The 21,579-nt window shown below is 45.5% G+C and overlaps 8 non-coding genes across 8 annotated transcripts; all 8 read right to left on the minus strand.

Moving 5' to 3' along the window:
• Positions 1-1,768: 1,768 nt before the first annotated feature.
• TRNAH-GUG (transfer RNA histidin (anticodon GUG)) lies at positions 1,769-1,840 on the minus strand. Its single transcript has one exon. It is a non-coding gene; the product is annotated as a tRNA-His (tRNA).
• Positions 1,841-3,126: 1,286 nt separating this feature from the next.
• On the minus strand, positions 3,127-3,208 carry TRNAS-AGA (transfer RNA serine (anticodon AGA)). The gene has a single exon. It is a non-coding gene; the product is annotated as a tRNA-Ser (tRNA).
• Positions 3,209-3,503: 295 nt separating this feature from the next.
• Positions 3,504-3,575, minus strand: TRNAH-GUG (transfer RNA histidin (anticodon GUG)). The gene has a single exon. It is a non-coding gene; the product is annotated as a tRNA-His (tRNA).
• Positions 3,576-4,861: 1,286 nt separating this feature from the next.
• On the minus strand, positions 4,862-4,943 carry TRNAS-AGA (transfer RNA serine (anticodon AGA)). Its single transcript has one exon. It is a non-coding gene; the product is annotated as a tRNA-Ser (tRNA).
• A 295-nt stretch (positions 4,944-5,238) lies between these two features.
• On the minus strand, positions 5,239-5,310 carry TRNAD-GUC (transfer RNA aspartic acid (anticodon GUC)). The gene has a single exon. It is a non-coding gene; the product is annotated as a tRNA-Asp (tRNA).
• A 1,286-nt stretch (positions 5,311-6,596) lies between these two features.
• Positions 6,597-6,678, minus strand: TRNAS-AGA (transfer RNA serine (anticodon AGA)). The gene has a single exon. It is a non-coding gene; the product is annotated as a tRNA-Ser (tRNA).
• A 14,018-nt stretch (positions 6,679-20,696) lies between these two features.
• Positions 20,697-20,777, minus strand: TRNAS-AGA (transfer RNA serine (anticodon AGA)). The gene has a single exon. It is a non-coding gene; the product is annotated as a tRNA-Ser (tRNA).
• A 295-nt stretch (positions 20,778-21,072) lies between these two features.
• Positions 21,073-21,144, minus strand: TRNAH-GUG (transfer RNA histidin (anticodon GUG)). The gene has a single exon. It is a non-coding gene; the product is annotated as a tRNA-His (tRNA).
• Between the last annotated feature and the right edge of the window lie 435 nt (positions 21,145-21,579).

Here is a 21,579-nt window from a genome sequence, read left to right on the forward strand (position 1 = left end):
TTACAAAAACAACTGGTATATTTGGTAATTCTGTAAAAGAAAAACCCAACTGCCGTGACATTGCCATCCACAATGCCGTAACTCGGATTCGAACCAAGGTTGCTGCAGCCACAACGCAGAGTACTAACCACTATACGATCACGGCGAGCTACTTGGGCTCAATAACATACAGTGACATGGAGAATTTATAATTCGAAACACTCAGGGAACTCCAGTGATAGGCTGAATGTGTTCATTGCTTCCTCATTCCTTATACAAAGGCTTTGTCTCCTCAGTGGTTGATAGGCTGAAACCGTTTCCTGGCCGCCTGCTTGTGAACTGGCAGAAGTCAAAGATCACACATACACTTGTGGGCCTGTGATGGGACACCAATGCAGAGAAACACACCTGGCGCAGATCTTCTATTCTGTCTATTAGACCTGCATCTCCCCTGTACCTCCTCAAGCCATCTGTATGTGAAGCAAGAAAAAGTTAAGGAGCGGTCCATCTACACTTTTATAGGGAGGATGCTGCCGTGAGCTCCTCCCAGCTAATCACACAAACAGCAGTAAAGCAAGATAACTACACAGTTAGGGGGGACTGCATGGTTAGGTTTTTGAGGAATTATTGAAACTGACCTCAGTGACCCATGATCAGAGCTGTGGCTAATGACTGCGCGCCCAATTATGATGAAGCAAGCACCATGGCTCGTAGGGGCCCCACAACATGCTTTTCTTAGCTCAATTAAAGTATAAACCTCTGCCATGTATGAGTGGTAAAGGCTTGTTAATTTGGTTGCTTTTCCAATTCACGTCTGACAACAAGATGAAGGAACATTGGGGCATCAGAAGCTTTGGAAAGTAGCCACCAACCTCAGAGAAAGAGAGAAAGAGGGAAAAGGCAGTGTGAGGTGTGGAGAAAACAGCAGCAGGTACAAGGAGCTCAAATGAGATTAATGGCGCCTAAATAGAGCACATAAAGGAACAGTTACAAATCTAAGAAAAGGGAAAGAAAGACTAGGAAAAAAACACGGAAAGAGCCTGTAGATAAAATTCTCTTCCTGGGACAGCAGGCTAAGAGAAATTACACAGGGAGCAGTTAAGCTTGTAACACGGGGAGAATAGAAAAGAAAATGCAGTTTTATGAAGTGTGTTTGCCTAATCCAGCAAGCACTTTTGTTTTATTTTTCTATTTGCTTCTTTTATTGGTAAAGTAAGTTTCAAGTGCATGAATGGTATGACTGAGAGAGCCAGGGTATAATAATTTGAAGTGTTTGCACCAGCGCTAATGTAGGACGAGAGTTATAGCAAAGATATGAAAGGGGTAGCGATAATAAATATGTGAAAGGGAAATAGTGACACCAAAATAAGCCACCTATTTATAAAACTGAAATGGAAGAAATTCTAAAGGTTAACTTCTGAAATTGTAGCCGATGTTAAAAAGTTTCTCGTTTTTGGCAGGATTCAAATCTGCGCGTGGGGACCCCAATGGATTTCTAGTCCATCGCCTTAACCACTCGGCCACAACAACTGACTCTAAGTTTTGTGCAAATAATCTTGATATCCTGCAATGCACTTTTTAAAAATAATGTTTTTTTCAGCAGGCACATTCTCTCCTAAAAACAAAAATAAGGCTACATCTTATAATCATGTGTGTTTAAATAATTTGTCAGTAGATCGTTTAAATATTTTAAAGGATCTGTTTTTAATAGACATTTTACAAAAACACGTGGTACATTTGGTAATTCTGTAAAAGAAAAACCCAAATGCCGTGATATTGCCAACCACAATGCCGTGACTCGGATTCGAACCGAGGTTGCTGCAGCCACAATGCAGAGTACTAACCACTATACGATCACGGCGAGCTACTTGGGCTCAATAACATACACAGACATGGAGAATTTATAATTCGAAACACTCAGGGAACTCCAGTGATAGGCTGAATGTGTTCATTGCTTCCTCATTCCTTATACAAAGGATTTGTCTCCTCAGTGGTTGATAGGCTGAAACCGTTTCCTGGCCGCCTGCTTGTGAACTGCCAGAAGTCAAACATCACACATACACTTGTGGGCCTGTGATGGGACACCAATGCAGAGAAACACACCTGGCGCAGATCTTCTATTCTGTCTATTAGACCTGCATCTCCCCTGTACCTCCTCAAGCCATCTGTATGTGAAGCAAGAAAAAGTTAAGGAGCGGTCCATCTACACTTTTATAGGGAGGATGCTGCCGTGAGCTCCTCCCAGCTAATCACACAAACAGCAGTAAAGCAAGATAACTACACAGTTAGGGGGGACTGCATGGTTAGGTTTTTGAGGAATTATTGAAACTGACCTCAATGACCCATGATCAGAGCTGTGGCTAATGACTGCGCGCCCAATTATGATGAAGCAAGGACCATGGCTCGTAGGGGCCCCACAACACGCTTTTCTTAGCTCATTGAATTAAAGTATAAACCTCTGCCATGTATGAGTGGTAAAGGCTTGTTAATTTGGTTGCTTTTCCAATTCACGTCTGACAACAAGATGAAGGAACATTGGGGCATCAGAAGCTTTGGAAAGTAGCCACCAACCTCAGAGAAAGAGAGAAAGAGGGAAAAGGCAGTATGAGGTGTGGAGATAACAGCAGCAGGTACAAGGAGCTCAAATGAGATTAATGGCGCCTAAATAGAGCACATAAAGGAACAGTTACAAATCTAAGAAAAGGGAAAGAAAGACTAGGAAAAAAACACGGAAAGAGCCTGTTGATAAAATTCTCTTCCTGGGACAGCAGGCTAAGAGAAATTACACAGGGAGCAGTTAAGCTTGTAACACGGGGAGAATAGAAAAGAAAATGTGGTTTTATGAAGTGTGTTTGCCTAATCCAGCAAGCACTTTTGTTTTATTTTTCTATTTGCTTCTTTTATTGGTAAAGTAAGTTTCAAATGCATGAATGGTATGACTGAGAGAGCCAGGGTATAATAATTTGAAGTGTTTGCACCAGCGCTAATGTAGGACGAGAGTTATAGCAAAGATATGGAAGGGGTAGCGATAATAAATATGTGAAAGGGCAATAGTGACACCAAAATAAGCCACCTATTTATAAAACTGACATTGAAGAAATTATAAAGGTTAACTTCTGAAATTGTAGCCGATGTTAAAAAGTTTCTCGTTGTTGGCAGGATTCAAACCTGCGCGGGGGGACCCCAATGGATTTCTAGTCTATCGCCTTAACCACTCGGCCACAACAACTGACTGTAAGTTTTGTGCAAATAATCTGTATGAAAGTTTTCAAGGTGTTCCACAGAAAATTCCTGATATCCTGCAATGCACTTTTTAAAAATAATGTTTTTTTCAGCAGGCACATTCTCTCCTAAAAACAAAAATAAAGCTACATCTTATAATCATGTGTGTTTAAATAATTTGTCGTTAGATCGTTTAAATATTTTAAAGGATCTGTTTTTAATAGACATTTTACAAAAACAACTGGTACATTTGGTAATTCTGTAAAAGAAAAACCCAACTGCCGTGACATTGCCAACCACAATGCCGTGACTCGGATTCGAACCGAGGTTGCTGCGGCCACAACGCAGAGTACTAACCACTATACGATCACGGCGAGCTACTTGGGCTCAATAACATACAGTGACATGGAGAATTTATAATTCGAAACACTCAGGGAACTCCTGTGATAGGCTGAATGTGTTCATTGCTTCCTCATTCCTTATACAAAGGGTTTGTCTCCTCAGTGGTTGATAGGCTGAAACCGTTTCCTGGCCGCCTGCTTGTGAACTGCCAGAAGTCAAAGATCACACATACACTTGTGGGCCTGTGATGGGACACCAATGCAGAGAAACACACCTGGCGCAGATCTTCTATTCTGTCTATTAGACCTGCATCTCCCCTGTACATCCTCAAGCCATCTGTATGTGAAGCAAGAAAAAGTTAAGGAGCGGTCCATCTACACTTTTATAGGGAGGATGCTGCCGTGAGCTCCTCCCAGCTAATCACACAAACAGCAGTAAAGCAAGATAACTACACAGTTAGGGGGGACTGCATGGATAGGTTTTTGAGGAATTATTGAAACTGACCTCAGTGACCCATGATCAGAGCTGTGGCTAATGACTGCGTGCCCAATTATGATGAAGCAAGCACCATGGCTCGTATGGGCCCCACAACACGCTTTTCTTAGCTCATTGAATTAAAGTATAAACCTCTGCCATGTATGAGTGGTAAAGGCTTGTTAATTTGGTTGCTTTTCCAATTCACGTCTGACAACAAGATGAAGGAACATTGGGGCATCAGAAGCTTTGGAAAGTAGCCACCAACCTCAGAGAAAGAGAGAAAGAGGGAAAAGGCAGTATGAGGTGTGGAGAAAACAGCAGCAGGTACAAGGAGCTCAAATGAGATTAACGGCGCCTAAATAGAGCACGTAAAGGAACAGTTACAAATCTAAGAAAAGGGAAACAAAGACTAGGAAAAAAACACGGAAAGAGCCTGTAGATAAAATTCTCTTCCTGGGACAGCAGGCTAAGAGAAATTACACAGGGAGCAGTTAAGCTTGTAACATGGGGAGAATAGAAAAGAAAATGCAGTTTTATGAAGTGTGTTTGCCTAATCCAGCAAGCACTTTTGTTTTATTTTTCTATTTGCTTCTTTTAATGGTAAAGTAAGTTTCAAGTGCATGAATGGTATGACTGAGAGAGCCAGGGTATAATAATTTGAAGTGTTTGCACCAGCGCTAATGTAGGACGAGAGTTATAGCAAAGATATGAAAGGGGTAGCGATAATAAATATGTGAAAGGGCAATAGTGACACCAAAATAAGCCACCTATTTATAAAACTGACATGGAAGAAATTCTAAAGGTTAACTTCCGAAATTGTAGCCGATGTTAAAAAGTTTCTCGTTGTTGGCAGGATTCGAACCTGCGCAGGGGGACCCCAATGGATTTCTAGTCCATCGCCTTAACCACTCGGCCACAACAACTGACTGTAAGTTTTGTGCAAATAATCTGTATGAAAGTTTTCAAGGTGTCCCACAGCAAATTCCTGATATTCTGCAATGCACTTTTTAAAAATAATGTTTTTTTCAGCAGGCACATTCTCTCCTAAAAACAAAAATAAGGCTACATCTTATAATCATGTGTGTTTAAATAATTTGTCGTTAGATCGTTTAAATATTTTAAAGGATCTGTTTTTAATAGACATTTTACAAAAACAACTGGTACATTTGGTAATTCTGTAAAAAAAAAACCCAACTGCCGTGACATTGCCAACCACAATGCCGTGACTCGGATTTGAACCGAGGTTGCTGCGGCGACAACACAGAGTACTAACCACTATACGATCACGGCGAGCTACTTGGGCTCAATAACATACAGTGACATGGAGAATTTATAATTCGAAACACTCAGGGAACTCCTGTGATACGCTGAATGTGTTCATTGCTTCCTCATTCCTTATACAAAGGCTTTGTCTCCTCAGTGGATGATAGGCTGAAACCGTTTCCGGGCCGCCTGCTTGTGAACTGTCAGAAGTCAAAGATCACACATACACTTGTGGGCCTGTGATGGGACACCAATGCAGAGAAACACACCTGGCGCAGATCTTCTATTCTTTCTATTAGACCTGCATCTCCCCTGTACCTCCTCAAGCCATCTGTATGTGAAGCAAGAAAGAGTTAAAGAGCGGTCCATCTACACTTTTATAGGGAGGATGCTGCCGTGAGCTCCTCCCAGCTAATCACACAAACAGCAGTAAAGCAAGATAACTACACAGTTAGGGGGGACTGCATGGTTAGGTTTTTGAGGAATTATTGAAACTGACCTCAGTGACCCATGATCAGAGCTGTGGCTAATGACTGCGTGCCTAATTATGATGAAGCAAGCACCATGGCTCGTACGGGCCCCACAACACGCTTCTCTTAGCTCATTGAATTAAAGTATGAACCTCTGCCATGTATGAGTGGTAAAGGCTTGTTAATTTGGTTGCTTTTCCAATTCACGTCTGACAACAAGATGAAGGAACATTGGGGCATTAGAAGCTTTGGAAAGTAGCCACCAACCTTGGAGAAAGAGAGAAAGAGGGAAAAGGCAGTATGAGGTGCGGAGAAAACAGCAGCAGGTACAAGGAGCTCAAATGAGATTAATGGCGCCTAAATAGAGCACGTAAAGAAACAGTTACAAATCTAAGAAAAGGGAAAGAAAGACTAGGAAAAAAACACGGAAAGAGCCTGTAGATAAAATTCTCTTCCTGGGACAGCAGGCTAAGAGAAATTACACAGGGAGCAGTTAAGCTTGTAACACGGGGAGAATAGAAAAGAAAATGCAGTTTTATGAAGTGTGTTTGCCTAATCCAGCAAGCAATTTTTTTTTATTTTTCTATTTGCTTCCTTTATTGGTAAAGTAAGTTTCAAGTGCATGAATGGTATGACTGAGAGAGCCAGGGTATAATAATTTGAAGTGTTTGCACCAGCGCTAATGTAGGACGAGAGTTATAGCAAAGATATGAAAGGGGTAGCGATAATAAATATGTGAAAGGGCAATAGTGACACCAAAATAAGCCACCTATTTATAAAACTGACATGGAAGAAATTCTAAAGGTTAACTTCTGAAATTGTAGCCGATGTTAAAATATTTCTCGTTGTTGGCAGGATTCGAACCTGCGCGGGGAGACCCCAATGGATTTCTAGTCTATCGCCTTAACCACTCGGCCACAACTACTGACTGTAAGTTTTGTGCAAATAATCTGTATGAACGTTTTCAAGGTGTCCCACAGCAAATTCCTGATATTCTACAATGCACTTTTAAAAAATAATGTTTTTTTCAGCAGGCACGTTCTCTCCTAAAAACAAAAATTGCATGAGTATATCTCTAGTTTGGAAAAGGATAGGCTTTCATGCATACTCTCATGTGGCACTCAAGTTTTTGGGACCCTATTGCACTCTGTTTTCGTGCTGCTTTTAGTCTATGGCCCATATAACAGAAGTCTACCATCTTTGAGTATTTGAGGGTCCTTTGTAAGTGCTTTATCTTTTTTACTTGAAGAGCTATATAATAAAGGGGTCAGGGAAAGATTGCATTTATGGAAGATAAAAGAAGACACACTTGTCTAACCAAATGCCGTAGAGAAACCTGATGTTTTACTCATGTTATCCTTAGTTCGTTTTTGTTAGACCTTGCATTCTTAAGGTGGTCTCAACCCTACCTTATTGCTTTTCACCTGCGCATTTTGCTGTATCTTTTTGTTGGCCTTAGGACTCTAATCAATTTATCGCTTCTAATCATTGTGCTGAAGTGCACGTGCTTCTTCCCTAATCATGTGTGTAATTGTAGTATACCTGACTGACAGATTTAATTTACTTTAAAGCCCCTTGTAAAGAGATATACCATATACCCAGGGACTGATTGTGCCGCCCAAAGAAGTAGCATTTCAAACCTGTCTCAAGCCTGCTACTGCAGTGCCTGTGCTGCAGTGTACTGCCACTTCGACTTGCCATTTAAAACTACTTAAAGCCTTAAACTCCAATTTTATTACATATAATTAACCCCTAAGGTAGGCCCTAGATAGTCCTAGGGGCATCATGCTATGTAAGTAAAAGGTAAGACATGTACTGTGGTAGTTTGCATGTCCTGGTAGTACCAAACAGTCTATTACATTTTTCACTACTGTGAGGTCTGCCCCTCTCATAGGTTAGCATTGGGTATTCCCTTATACTTTTTGGGGGGTAATTCCATATCAGAGAGGAGAAGCTTTATTTATTTATTGATAAATCCTATTTACTGGTGAGGTTGGATTTAACTTTACTATTTTATAAATGCCATTTTTAGAGAGTGAGCATTTCTCTGCACTTACTGCTCTATTTGCCTGAAAACCTGTCTCCAATTGACGTCTGGATTGGGCTGCGAGACAGCTACATTTGTGCATTCCCTCTAGACAGCCACAACACAGGTCACTCAACTGCAACTGCATTCATCTGCATTCTGATTGGCATGGGGGAGAGCTCCATTCCCCCCACCGCAAATAGGTTCAAGAACCATAATTTATGTCAGTAGGTACAATTTAGCTACATCTTATTGTAGGAGAGTAGGGTGTGCTATCCTATGGTCACCCCAAATTTTTGCTTTTTGCTTCACTGGTTTATGACTTAATGTGGCTGTGGGCCTGCTAATCAGACCCACAGCCTGCTGTTCTCTCTCTAAATTGTAACCCATGCACTTTAGGTGCATAACAAAATTGGAACTGGTTCACCTTATTGGCCCCTGTAACAGTGTACCCAGGTACCCAGGGCATAGGTGCTTCCAAGGCCTACCAGGGGCTGCAGCATGTATTGTGCCACCCCTGGCCTGGCCTCCATATTTGACACAACTGGCTGAATCACTCAGCTGGGGTAAGTCGGTGTAACCACCCCTTACTTAGGTGTAGTATGCCTATACCTAACCTAAAATGGACACATATGTTCCTATCAGCCACTCCTATGGAAGGCCTCATCAATCCTGGAGGCAGAGTGCTTGGAAATATGTGAGATGGTGCTCTGGCATGAGCTGAGCCTGTCTGCAGCTTTCGGAACCATGTCCTTTAGCTGTTTCATGATACTGCCATACCATATACTCTTAAGTGCGGAGGTCTTAACAGAGAAATTCATCCCATATATTCCCGCAAGAACTCTGAGATCTGGAGACCATGAACTATTATGTGTCCCCAGATTCTGGAAAACACGACAAGGTGGTAGAGCTCTGTCAGTGGCAGGCCCGAAACTTTGGAATGAACTTCCATTGGAAATCAGAGCTTGCAGGGAACATCTTCCTTTCAGGAAAAAATTAAAAACTTTTTTATTTAACTACTGATACTTGTGGAACATTATTAACACATGACAGGGCTATTTGCTTTCTGATGTTGCCAAAGGCGCGGAGATACTCCCTAGGGAGTCGATTCCCAGCGCGGTATAAGCTTGCAAATAAATAAATAAATAAATAAATAAATAAATAATCCTCGCGGTTAAATGCTATCTTGGGTTTGGCTTTATCAAAACATGTCGAGTAAGGTGTCATACGAATTGGAATACTACCCCCTCGCCAGTTCTGGCGACGGGGGTAGCATTCCACCCTTCTAGAGGGACACGACATGTACCTAACCTGAACCCCGGTTAAAGTTAAACAGAGCCTCAGCATCGCAAAATGGATGCTGCCACCACAGACACAAGTCTGACCTCCAGTTGCTGGGAGTCCTTCCAGCGAGGGCAGCTTGGACAAAGGGTTTCCTGCCTTGGGAGGTGCTAGCACCACCCCAGACAGGATTTTGTGTATTGGGTAGGACAGGGCTGAATAGAATCAGACATGCCTGGGGCACACAAGGTGTCCCCGTGCATAGGCCAGTTCAAACTGGTGCTGGGGCTTTCCTGCCCCAGTCCTGGCGCGAAACTGGACAAAGGAAAGGGGGTGTAACCACTCCCCTTCCTGGTCCCACCCAGAGGAGGGACCTAGTAGGTGATCCGGCCCCCCAGATTCGAATAGGAGTGGGAGCTGTGTCCTGAGACTTCAGATCATCCTGAATCAACTTGAAATGCAGAAGAAGACTGGACTTCGACATTCTGCTGCTCAGAAGACGGAAGAGAATCTCCCTTGTGGCCAAGGAGTGACCACCCTGTGAATACAGGCACCAACCAGCAACTCGACGTCTGATTTGCCGCTGCCTCCCGCCGGAGCCCGAGCCCAGAGCCTGACAAGACCCAGACTCCCAAACTTCTCACAGCCCGATCCACAGTCCCTGCAAAGAAGGGACCCGTGGAGGCACCGAGAGACGCGGGACCGGACTTCTTGGAAGACCCCTGAAAAGCTGACTGCGCAGCATCAGAGGTACCCTCGACGTTGTGCTTTGGGGACTGAGAACCCCTACCACCGAGCAGCCCTTGCACCAAAGATCAGCCCCCCAGCATTTCCTCGATCTGCGTGGGGCCCTTTTGCACCGTGCCACTCAATGCGCCATCCCAGCCACTTGCCACGTGGCTAGCGGCCATCTTGGCGACAAAACCTTCAACTTTCACTGCGGGTCTGGTTGCACCGGACTTGCCCTTGCTCCTGTAAAAGGGAGCACCCGCTCTGACCTTGCTGGTCCGAGTGACAAGCCTTTTTTGATTCCTGCGTGGCTTGCATTAGCCAAGGCCTGTTTGCTCCAATCAAGTTGCCGACACCGCCAACAGCGAGAAGCCTGCGTGGGACAGATCGTGACCGATACCTGGATGTCCTCGACCCCTCGTGTCCACGTGGCTGCAGAGAGAAGCTACACCTCAACGCCTGTTTGCACCCGACATCGCCTGGTTCCACGGTAGTCACTGGCTAGTGACTTTGAACATTGTCCCCTCTGCTTTCAGGTCTTCACGACTTCCGATACACCCTTGGATCCACCGGAACTCTTCACATCGAGCCGCCTGCAGCATCTTCAGCTCCAAGCACCATCGACCAGCGTGACGAAACCCGACATTACTTCGACCCTATGCACCCGCGTCCTGTGGGTGAGGTAACTCAGCAACGCCGGTGTTCCCACACTGGTACTCACCTCTAGGGTCTGTGTCTAAAGTTTCATTCCTCTAGGTCACTCGGAAGATTCCTCTGTAACTAACTTTGTACTTTTTACGCACCATAGACTTTACATTGGTGAATGCGTGCACTTTAAACTTTGCACCGAGTCCCGCGGGCCTTTCCCGACTTAGTCATTGCTAGTCCTGATCAGCTCCAGCGATTCCAAAGGCCCTAGGCCTACCTCCTCTTCGATTGGTATCTCTTATACCACTTTCTTAGTATATGGTTTAGGTGGCCCCTAGGGCTCATCCATATTGTGCAACTTTTGTGTATTTTAAACTGTCTTGTGTTTAACGCTTGTGCTTCTGTGCTCATAAAGAGACCAGGGGAGATTTGTAGTTAATAAATCTATATATATTTTCAATATATATCTGTGTGGTGTCCTTTCATTTGGTATTCGAGGGATTGTGTATGGTAAAACAGCTTGCTTCACATGCCTTTACAGAGTTTAGCCTAAGACTGCTTAGTCCATGCTACCCCTAGGATAGCTTGTCTATAAGGTTGACTTGACAACGTGCATCATAAGGGTTGCTTGGCATGGTACAAGGTGATCACTAGAACTAGTGAGCATCACATACCAGGCCAACTTCTCACATTGGTGAGCAGCGGATTGGGATTTGAGCTTGCTGTTGTTTTACCATTACAATCTTTGAGAGTATCATTTGAAAGATCATACAGGTACCTGATAGGTACACTAAAACAAGACTAGTATACTTAAGTTCTACTGAACTTAGTTGTTGTAGAGGATAGGGAGTAGCACACCCTGACTACAACTACTAGATAGGTTTTGTAGGAAAACACAAGTGTAGGTAGATTGCAACACATCCACCACACTAGAGCAATGTCTGGAGCAGAGGGATCCACTGGACCTATCTCTGTTGAGAGTGACCCTCCAAGGGCACCATCCAAATTTGCTATCTTTCCTTTTAAGGAACTGAGGCAACTGTGTTCCATGAGAGGAATCAAAACAGGTCCTACTCCTACAGCAGGACACCTCAGAGAGCTGTTAGACCAGTCTGAAGCTCTAAAGACCCCCAAACCAGGCCCCTCAGGGACTGGAGAGGGAGGCTCTCCCACTGAAGATGATAACCCTGATGCCCCTGCCTCTGTCATCCAGATAGATGAGGAAGACCAGACCACTGGGAATACTCAGCCTGAGGAAGAGGAAGAGGAGGAGGAGGAGGAAGAAAGTGATTCTGATGATGGTAGAAATAGCCAGGTGTTAGTCAGCAGGCTTAACCAGGCTAACTTAAGCTTATTTGGGACTGAAGGTGGGTCCAACCCATTCAGACCCCCAAGTGGACTTAACCAGGAGCATAGGAGGAGAAGGAATCACTCAGGTGAATCCAATACTTCCCATGTTTCTAGAGGTTCTCATGGCAACTCCAGAAGGGAGTTGACTAGCCCTCAGAGAAGGGAACATGAGGCCAAAATGAGAGAGGCTGAACTTAGGATCCATAAGCAAGAGTTAGAAGTTGCCCTGGCCAAAGAGAAACTTGCTAGAGCAAGGCAGCCTAGAGAGAGTGGATTAGGATCCACTGGTGGCAGCACTATCCCTAAGGATAAAGACAGGTCCTATGACAATAGAAACCTGAGTAAGATTTTGCCCCCCTACAAAGTTGGGGATGATATCCACAAGTGGATGGCTGCACTTGAGAGAGCTTGCAAAGTACAGCAGGTCCCTCAGGAGCAGTGGGCAGCAATCTTGTGGCTCTCCTTTGAAGGTAGAGGCCGAGACAGACTCCTCACAGTTAGTAATGGGGATTCTAGAAACTACCTAGTCCTGAAGAGTGCTCTGATTGATGGGTTAGGCTTAACCACTGAACAGTACAGGTTAATGTTCAGAGATACCCAGAAGACACAGACTCAGGACTGGTCTGAATTTGTTGAATGTGCCACTAAAGCTTTGGAGGGCTGGTTGCTGGGAAGTAAGGTTACAGACTATGAAGGATTGTACAATTTGCTTATGAGAGAACAGATTTTAAATAACTGTCAGAACCAGCAGTTGCATCAACATTTGGTTGACTCAGATCTAACCTCTCCCCAAGAATTGGGAAAGAGGGCAGACAAATGGGTTAGAACCAGAGTTAAGAAAAAGAACCAGAACCAGAACCAGGGTGTTGACCAAAAGAAAACAGACCAGAAGGGTGGGGAGCAGAAAGCTAAAGACCAGAAGTCTTCAACAGGGCCCCAAACTAATACTGAGGGAGGGTCCCAAACTTCCAAGGAGAAGAAGAAAGAAGGTCAAAGAAAACCCTGGTGTAGCTTTTGCAAAAACACCACTCACTGGACAAGTGATTGTAAAAAGGGTGGAGCCCCCAACACTGCAGCCCCTAAGGCACCTGCACCCACTATTACAGTTGGCGGTGTTGGTCTATAGACTAAGGGGGTAGTGGGTATCACCTTGGGAACTGATGGAGATTCTGGCCTAGTCAGAACTCCTACACAGGCTGTTCTGATTTGTGATGGGGAAATTGATTTTTCCCCTACTGTCAGTCCCAATAATTTGGGCAAGTACAGACAGACACCTCTGATTAATGAAAAAGTGGCTCAAGCATACAGGGACACATGTGCCAGTGTCACTATGGTGACGCCTAGCTTTGTGGACCCTGGACAGTACATACCAGGTGATAATTACCCGGTGACCAATGCAAGCAATGTCACTACTACACATAGTGTGGCAATTGTTAACTTTTCCTGGGGAGGGGTAACTGGCCTAAAAAGAGTTGTGGTTAGTGCTGATCTCCCAGTAGAATGTTTGATGGGCAATGACCTGGAGAGCTCTCTATGGTCAGAAGTTGAGTACAGGACTCATGCAGAGATGTTAGGGATATCATCACATGTCCTGGCTGTGACCAGGTCACAGGCCAAAAAGTGCCTCTCTGAACCTCAGGTCTTGGATCCTGGAACAATGGGCCAAGTACCTCCCAAGACAAGGAACAGGAGGGTAAAGGCTGTGCCTTCCCAAATGCCTACAAGTGAGGATCAGCCTTCACAGGAAGATGATTCTGAGACCCCTGAAGGAACTGTCCCTATAGAGCTTGAACCTGATCAGGTTGAGTTTCTGGGGACAGGGGGACCTTCTAGGGAAGACTTGGGGCAGGCTCAGTTATCCTGTCCTTCTCTTGAACCCCTCAGACAGCAGGCTGCTGCTGAGGCTGCTGGGAATGCTCAAGGTACCCATAAAGTTTATTGGGATGATGGGCTCCTTTATTCAGAGGGTCGAGACCCCAAGCCTGGTACAACCAGGAGGTTGGTCATACCTCTGCAATTTAGGGGCTTCCTTCTTACCTTGGCACACGATATTCCCTTAGCAGGACACCTAGGCCAGAACAAAACATGGGACAGACTTGTCTGTCACTTTCACTGGCCTCACATGTCAGAAGATTCAAAGGAGTTTTGTCGCTCCTGTGTAACCTGCCAAGCAAGTGGCAAAGCAGGTGGTACCACAAAGGCCCCCCTGATACCACTACCTGTGGTGGGGGTGCCCTTTGAAAGGGTAGGGATTGACATTGTTGGACCAATGGATCCCCCTACAGCATCTGGGCACAGTTTCATACTGGTGGTGGTGGAAATTGCCACCAGGTACCCAGAAGCAATTCCACTTAGGACCACAACAGCTCCTGTTGTGGCCAGTGCCTTACTTGGAGTTTTCTCCAGAGTGGGGTTTCCTAAGGAGGTAGTATCTGATAGAGGTGCAAACTTCATGTCAGGATACTTGACAGCTATGTGGAAGGAATGTGGTGTCAACTACAAGTTCACCACTCCCTATCATCCACAGTGCAATGGGCTTGTTGAAAGATTTAACAAGACCCTAAAGGGCATGATCAAAGGATTACCTGAAAAGCTCAGGCGAAGATGGGATATCCTTCTGCCCTGCCTTCTGTTTGCTTACAGAGAGGTCCCACAAAAGGGGGTTGGCTTCAGCCCCTTTTAATTGTTTTTTGGGCACCCTGTAAGAGGACCCCTATGTCTGGTGAGGGAAGGATGGGAGTTACCTCTCAAAAAGCCCAAGCAGGACGTAGTGGACTATGTACTTGGTCTCCGCTCCAGGATGGCTGAGTATATGGAGAAGGCATCCAAAAACCTTGAGGCTAGCCAGGAATTACAGAAAGCCTGGCATGACCAAAAGGCTGTCTTAACTGAGTACCAGCCTGGGCAGAAAGTATGGGTGTTGGAGCCAGTGGCCCCAGCAGCACTCCAAGACAAATGGTCTGGACCCCATACAATCATTGAGAAGAAGGGAGAGGTTACCTACTTGGTGGACCTAGGAACTCCCAGGAGCCCCCACAGGGTGCTCCATGTTAACAGGCTGAAGGCATATGTTGACAGGAGAGACATGGGCTTGCTCATGGCTACAGATGAGGGGCAGGAGGAAGAGAGTGACCCTCTCCCAGACCTGCTGACTCAGAATCCTGAGGATGGCTCAGTTGATGGTGTGGCCTTAGATGGCAGCCTCACTGAACATCAGCAACATGACTGTAGACAGGTTTTGCAGTCATATCGACATAGGTTCTCCCTGACACCCAGTCAGACTAACTGGTGTACCCATGTGGTGGACACTGGTGATAGTCTTCCTGTAAAGAACACAATTTACAGGCAGCCTGACCATGTCAGAGACTGTATCAAGGCTGAGGTGCAAAAGATGCTGGAATTAGGTGTCATTGAGCCTTCAGAGAGCCCCTGGGCTAGCCAAGTGGTTCTGGTCCCCAAAACTCACACCAAAGATGGAAAGAGAGAGATGAGATTTTGTGTGGATTACAGAGGACTCAATGCTGTCACCAGGACAGATGCACACCCTATTCCAAGGGCAGATGATCTCATAGAGAAATTGGCTTCTGCCAAGTATTTGAGCACATTTGACTTGACTGCTGGCTACTGGCAAATCAGGTTAGCTGAGGAGTCTAAAGCCAAGACAGCATTTTCTACCCCCAGTTGACATTATCAGTTTGTGATAATGCCCTTTGGTTTGAAAAATGCACCTGCCACCTTCCAAAGGTTGGTGAATCAAGTCCTTACTGGGATGGATGACTTCTGTGCAGCATATCTGGACGATATTGCTGTCTTTAGCTCCACCTGGGAGGATCAGCTGGTCCACCTAAAGGAAGTGCTAGAGGCTCTGCAAAAGGCAGGCCTCACTATCAAGGCAACCAAGTGCCAGATAGGGCAGAGTAAGGTTGTGTACTTGGGCCACCTTGTGGGTGGAGGCCAAGTTCAACCACTGGAGAGTAAGATTCAGACCATAATGGACTGGACTCCTCCAACTACCCAGACTCAGGTCAGAGCTTTCCTGGGCCTGACTGGGTACTACAGGAAGTTTGTTAAGAGCTATGGGTCCATTGTGACTCCTCTTAATGATCTGACACCTAAGAAGATGCCCAAAAAGGTTCAGTGGACAGTAAGCTGTCAAAAGGCATTTGATGACCTGAAGAAGGCCATGTGCTCTGCACCTATCCTGAAGAGTCCTGACTACTCAAGATAGTTTATTGTCCAAACAGATGCTTCTGAGTTGGGAGTGGGAGCTGTGCTTTCACAACTTAATGTAGATGGTCAAGACCAGCCCATTGCTTTCATTAGCAGAAGGCTGACCCCCAGAGAGAAACGTTGGTCAGCCATTGAGAGGGAGGCCTTTGCTGTGGTGTGGGCCCTGAAGAAGTTGAGACCATACTTGTTTGGCACTCACTTCAAGATTCAGACCGACCATAAGCCCCTCTTATGGCTTAATCAGATGAAGGGTGAAAACCCCAAACTGCTAAGGTGGTCCATTTCCCTACAGGGGATGGACTTTACAGTGGAGCACCGCCCAGGGACTGACCATGGTAATGCAGATGGTCTCTCCAGGTACTTCCACTTAGAACATGAAGACACAACTGGTCAAGGTTAGTCTAATGTCCCTGCGTTTGGGGGGGGGGGGGTTGTGTAGGAGAGTAGGGTCTGCTATCCTATGGTCACCCCAAATTTTTGCTTTTTGCTTCACTGGTTTATGACTTAATGTGCCTGTGGGCCTGCTAATCAGACCCACAGCCTGCTGTTCTCTCTCTAAATTGTAACCCATGCACTTTAGGTGCATAACAAAATTGGAACTGGTTCACCTTATTGGCCCCTGTAACAGTGTACCCAGGTACCCAGGGTATAGGTGCTTCCAAGGCCTACCAGGGGCTGCAGCACGTATTGCGCCACCCCTGGCCTGGCCTCCATATTTGACACAACTGGCTGAATCACTCAGCTGGGGTAAGTCGGTGTAACCACCCCTTACTTAGGTGTAGTATGCCTATACCTAACCTAAAATGGACACATATGTTCCTATCAGCCACTCCTATGGAAGGCCTCATCAATCCTGGAGGCAGAGTGCTTGGAAATATGTGAGATGGTGCTCTGGCATGAGCTGAGCCTGTCTGAAGCTTTCGGAACCATGTACTTTAGCTGTTTCATGATACTGCCATACCATATACTCTTAAATGCATTATAATCCTCGCGGTTAAATGCTATCTTGGGTTTGGCTTTATCAAAACATGTCGAGTAAGGTGTCATACGAATTGGAATACTACCCCCTCGCCAGTTCTGGCGACGGGGGTAGCATTCCACCCTTCTAGAGGGACACGGCATGTACCTAACCTGAACCCCGGTTAAAGTTAAACAGAGCCTCAGTATCGCAAAATGGATGCTGCCACCACAGACACAAGTCTGACCTCCTGTTGCTGGGAGTCCTTCCAGCGAGGGCAGCTTGGACAAAGGGTTTCCTGCCTTGGGAGGTGCTAGCACCACCCCAGACAGTATTTTGTGTATTGGGTAGGACAGGGCTGAATAGAATCAGACATGCCTGGGGCACACAAGGTGTCCCCGTGCATAGGCCAGTTCAAACTGGTGCTGGGGCTTTCCTGCCCCAGTCCTGGCGCGAAACTGGACAAAGGAAAGGGGGTGTAACCACTCCCCTTCCTGGTCCCACCCAGAGGAGGGACCTAGTAGGTGATCCGGCCCCCCAGATTCGAATAAGAGTGGGAGCTGTGTCCTGAGACTGCAGATCATCCTGAATCAACTTGAAATACAGAAGAAGACTGGACTTCGACATTCTGCTGCTCAGAAGACGGAAGAGAATCTCCCTTGTGGCCAAGGAGTGACCACCCTGTGAATACAGGCACCAACCAGCAACTTGACTTCTGCTTTGCTGCCGCCTCCCGCCGGAGTCCGAGCCCAGAGCCTGACAAGACCCAGACTCCCAGACTTCCCACAGCCCGATTCACAGTCCCTGCAAAGAAGGGACCCGTGGACGCACTGAGAGACGTGGGACCGGACTTCTTGGAAGACCCCTGAAAAGCTGACTGCGCAGCATCAGAGGTACCCTCGACGTTGTGCTTTGGGGACTGAGAACCCCTACCACCGAGCAGCCCTTGCACCAAATATCAGCCCCCCAGCTTCTCCACGATCTGCGTGGGGCCCTTTTGCACCGTGCCACTCGACGCGCCATCCCGGCCACTTGCCACGTGGCTAGCGGCCATCTTGGCGACAAAACCTTCAACTTTTACTGCGAGTCTGGTTTCTCCGGACTTGCCCTTGCTCCTGTAAAAGGGAGCACCCGCTCTGACCTTGCTGGTCCGAGTGACAAGCCTTTTTTGATTCCTGCCTGGCTTGCATTAGCCAAGGCCTGTTTGCTCCAATCAAGTTGCCAACACCGCCAACAGCGAGAAGCTTGCATGGGACAGCTCGAGACCGACTCCTGGACGTCCTCGATCCCTCGTGTCCACGTGGCTGCAGAGAGAAGCTATACCTCAATGTCTGTTTGCACCCGACATCGCCTGGTTCCAGCCTGGTTCCACGGTAGTCATTGGCTTGTGACTTTGAACATTGTCCCCTCTGCTTTCAGGTCTTCACGACTTCCGATCCACCCTTGGATCCACCGGAACTCTTCACATCGAGCCGCCTGCAGCATCTTCAGCTCCAAGCACCATCGACCAGCGTGACGAAACCCAACACTACTTCGACCCTATGCACCCGCGTCCTGTGGGTGAGGTAACTCAGCAACGCCGGTGTTCCCACACTGGTACACACCTCTAGGGTCTGTGTCTAAAGTTTCATTCCTCTAGGTCACTCGGCAGGTTCCTCTGTAATTAACTTTGTACTTTTTTACGCACCATAGACTTTACATTGGTGAATGCGTGCACTTTAAACATTGCACCCGAGTCCCGTGGGCCTTTCCCGACTTAGTCATTGCTAGTCCTGATCAGCTCCAGTGATTCCAAAGGCCCTAGGCCTACTTCCTCTTCGATTGGAATCTCTTATACCACTTTCTTAGTATATGGTTTAGGTGGCCCCTAGGGCTCATCCATATTGTGCAACTTTTGTGTATTTTAAACTGTCTTGTGTTTAACGCTTGTGCTTCTGTGCTCATAAAGAGACCAGGGGAGATTTGTAGTTAATAAATCTATATATATTTTCAATATATATCTGTGTGGTGTCCTTTCATTTGGTATTCGAGGGATTGTGTATGGTAAAACAGCTTGCTTCACATGCCTTTACAGAGTTTAGCCTAAGACTGCTTAGTCCATGCTACCCCTAGGATAGCTTATCTATAAGGTTGACTTGACAACCTGCACCATAAGGGTTGCTTGGCATGGTACAAGGTGATCACTAGAACTAGTGAGCATCACATACCAGGCCAACTTCTCACACTTATAATCATGTGTGTTTAAATAATTTATTCGTTAGATCGTTTAAATATTTTAAAGGATCTGTTTTTAATAGACATTTTACAAAAACGACTGGTACATTTGGTAATTCTGTAAAAGAATAACACAACTGCCGTGACATTGCCAAGACGAGGAATCGAACCGAGGTTGCTGCAGCCACAACGCAGAGTACTAATCACTATACGATCACAGCGAGCTACTTAGGCTCAATAACATACCGTGACATGGAGAATTTATAATTCTGAACACTCAGGGAACTCCTGTGATAGGCTGAATGTGTTCATTGCTTCCTCATTCCTTATACAAAAGCTTTGTCTCCTCAGTGGTTGATAGGCTGAAACCGTTTCCTGGCCGCCTGCTTGTGAACTGCCAGAAGTCAAAGATCACACATACACTTGTGGGCCTGTGATGGGACACCAATGCAGAGAAACACACCTGGCGCAGATCTTCTATTCTGTCTATTAGACCTGCATCTCCCCTGTACCTCCTGAAGCCATCTGTATGTGAAGCAAGAAAGAGTTAAGGAGCGGTCCATCTACACTTTTATAGGGAGGATGCTGGAGTGAGCTCCTCCCAGCTAATCACACAAACAGCAGTAAAGCAAGATAACTACACAGTTAGGGGGGACTGCATGGTTAGGTTTTTGAGGAATTATTGAAACTGACCTCTGTGACCCATGATCAGAGCTGTGGATAATGACTGCGTGCCTAATTATGATGAAGCAAGCACCAGGGCTCGTAGGGGCCCAACAACACGCTTTTCTTAGCTCATTGAATTAAAGTATAAACCTCTGCCATGTATGAGTGGTAAAGGTTTGTTAAATTGGTTGCTTTTCCAATTCACGTCTGACAACAAGATGAAGGAACATTGGAGCATCAGAAGCTTTGGAAAGTAGCCACCAACCTCAGAGAAAGAGAGAAAGAGGGAAAAGGCAGTATGAGGAGTGGAGAAAACAGCAGCAGGTACAAGGATCTCAAATGAGATTAATGGCGCCTAAATAGAGCACAAAAAGGAACAGTTACAAATCTAAGAAAAGGGAAAGAAAGACTGGGAAAAATACACGGAAAGAGCCTGTAGATAAAATTCTCTTTCTGGTACAGCAGGCTAAGAGAAATTACACAGGGAGCAGTTAAGCTTGTAACACGGGGAGAATAGAAAAGAAAATGCAGTTTTATGAAGTGTGTTTGCCTAATCCAGCAAGCACTTTTGTTTTATTTTTCTATTTGCTTCTTTTATTGGTAAAGTAAGTTTCAAGTGCATGAATGGTATGACTGAGAGAGCCAGGGTATAATAATTTGAAGTGTTTGCACCAGCGCTAATGTAGGACGAGAGTTATAGCAAAGATATGAAAGGGGTAGCGATAATAAATATGTGAAAGGGCAATAGTGACACCAAAATAAGCCACCTATTTATAAAACTGACATGGAAGAATTTCTAAAGGTTAACTTCTGAAATTGTAGCCGATGTTAAAAAGTTTCTAGTTGTTGGCAGTATTCAAACCTGCGCGGGAGACCCCAATGGATTTCTAGTCCATCGCCTTAACCACTCGGCCACAACAACTGACTGTAAGTTTTGTGCAAATAATCTGTATGAAAGTTTTCAAGGTGTCCCACAGCCAATTCCTGAAATTCTGCAATGCACTTTTTAAAAATAATGTTTTTTTCAGCAGGCACATTCTCTCCTAAAAACAAAAATAAGGCTACATCTTATAATCATGTGTGTTTAAATAATTTGTCGTTAGATCGTTTAAATATTTTAAAGGATCTGTTTTTAATAGACATTTTACAAAAACAACTGGTACATTTGGTAATTCTGTAAAAGAAAAACCCAACTGCCGTGACATTGCCAACCACAATGTCGTGACTCGGATTCGAACCGAGGTTGCTGCGGCCACAACGCAGAGTACTAACCACTATACGATCACGGCGAGCTACTTGGGCTCAATAGCATACAGTGACATGGAGAATTTATAATTCGGAACACTCAGGGAACTCCTGTGATAGGTTGAATGTGTTCATTGCTTCCTCATTCCTTATACAAAGGCTTTGTCTCCTCAGTGGTTGTAGGGCTGAAACCGTTTCCTGGCCGCCTGCTTGTGAACTGCCAGAAGTCAAAGATCACACATATTTATTTATTTAAACATTTATAAAGCGCTACGAAGGCCCATGGGCATCTCGGCGCTAGTATCTGCTAAATTCAGCCCTACAGGAGGATGTAATTATTGGTCAAATAACCACGTTTTGAGTTGCTTTCGAAAGGACCATAGGGAGGGGCTGTTCTTTATGAGTAGTGACAAAGAGTTCCAGAGCTTGGGTGCTGAAACGAGGAATCTTCTGTCACCCCATGAGACCAGTTTGGTACG

The sequence above is a fragment of the Lissotriton helveticus genome, chromosome 12 (genome assembly GCF_964261635.1).
Source record: "Lissotriton helveticus chromosome 12, aLisHel1.1, whole genome shotgun sequence".
Classification (NCBI taxonomy): domain Eukaryota; kingdom Metazoa; phylum Chordata; class Amphibia; order Caudata; family Salamandridae; genus Lissotriton; species Lissotriton helveticus.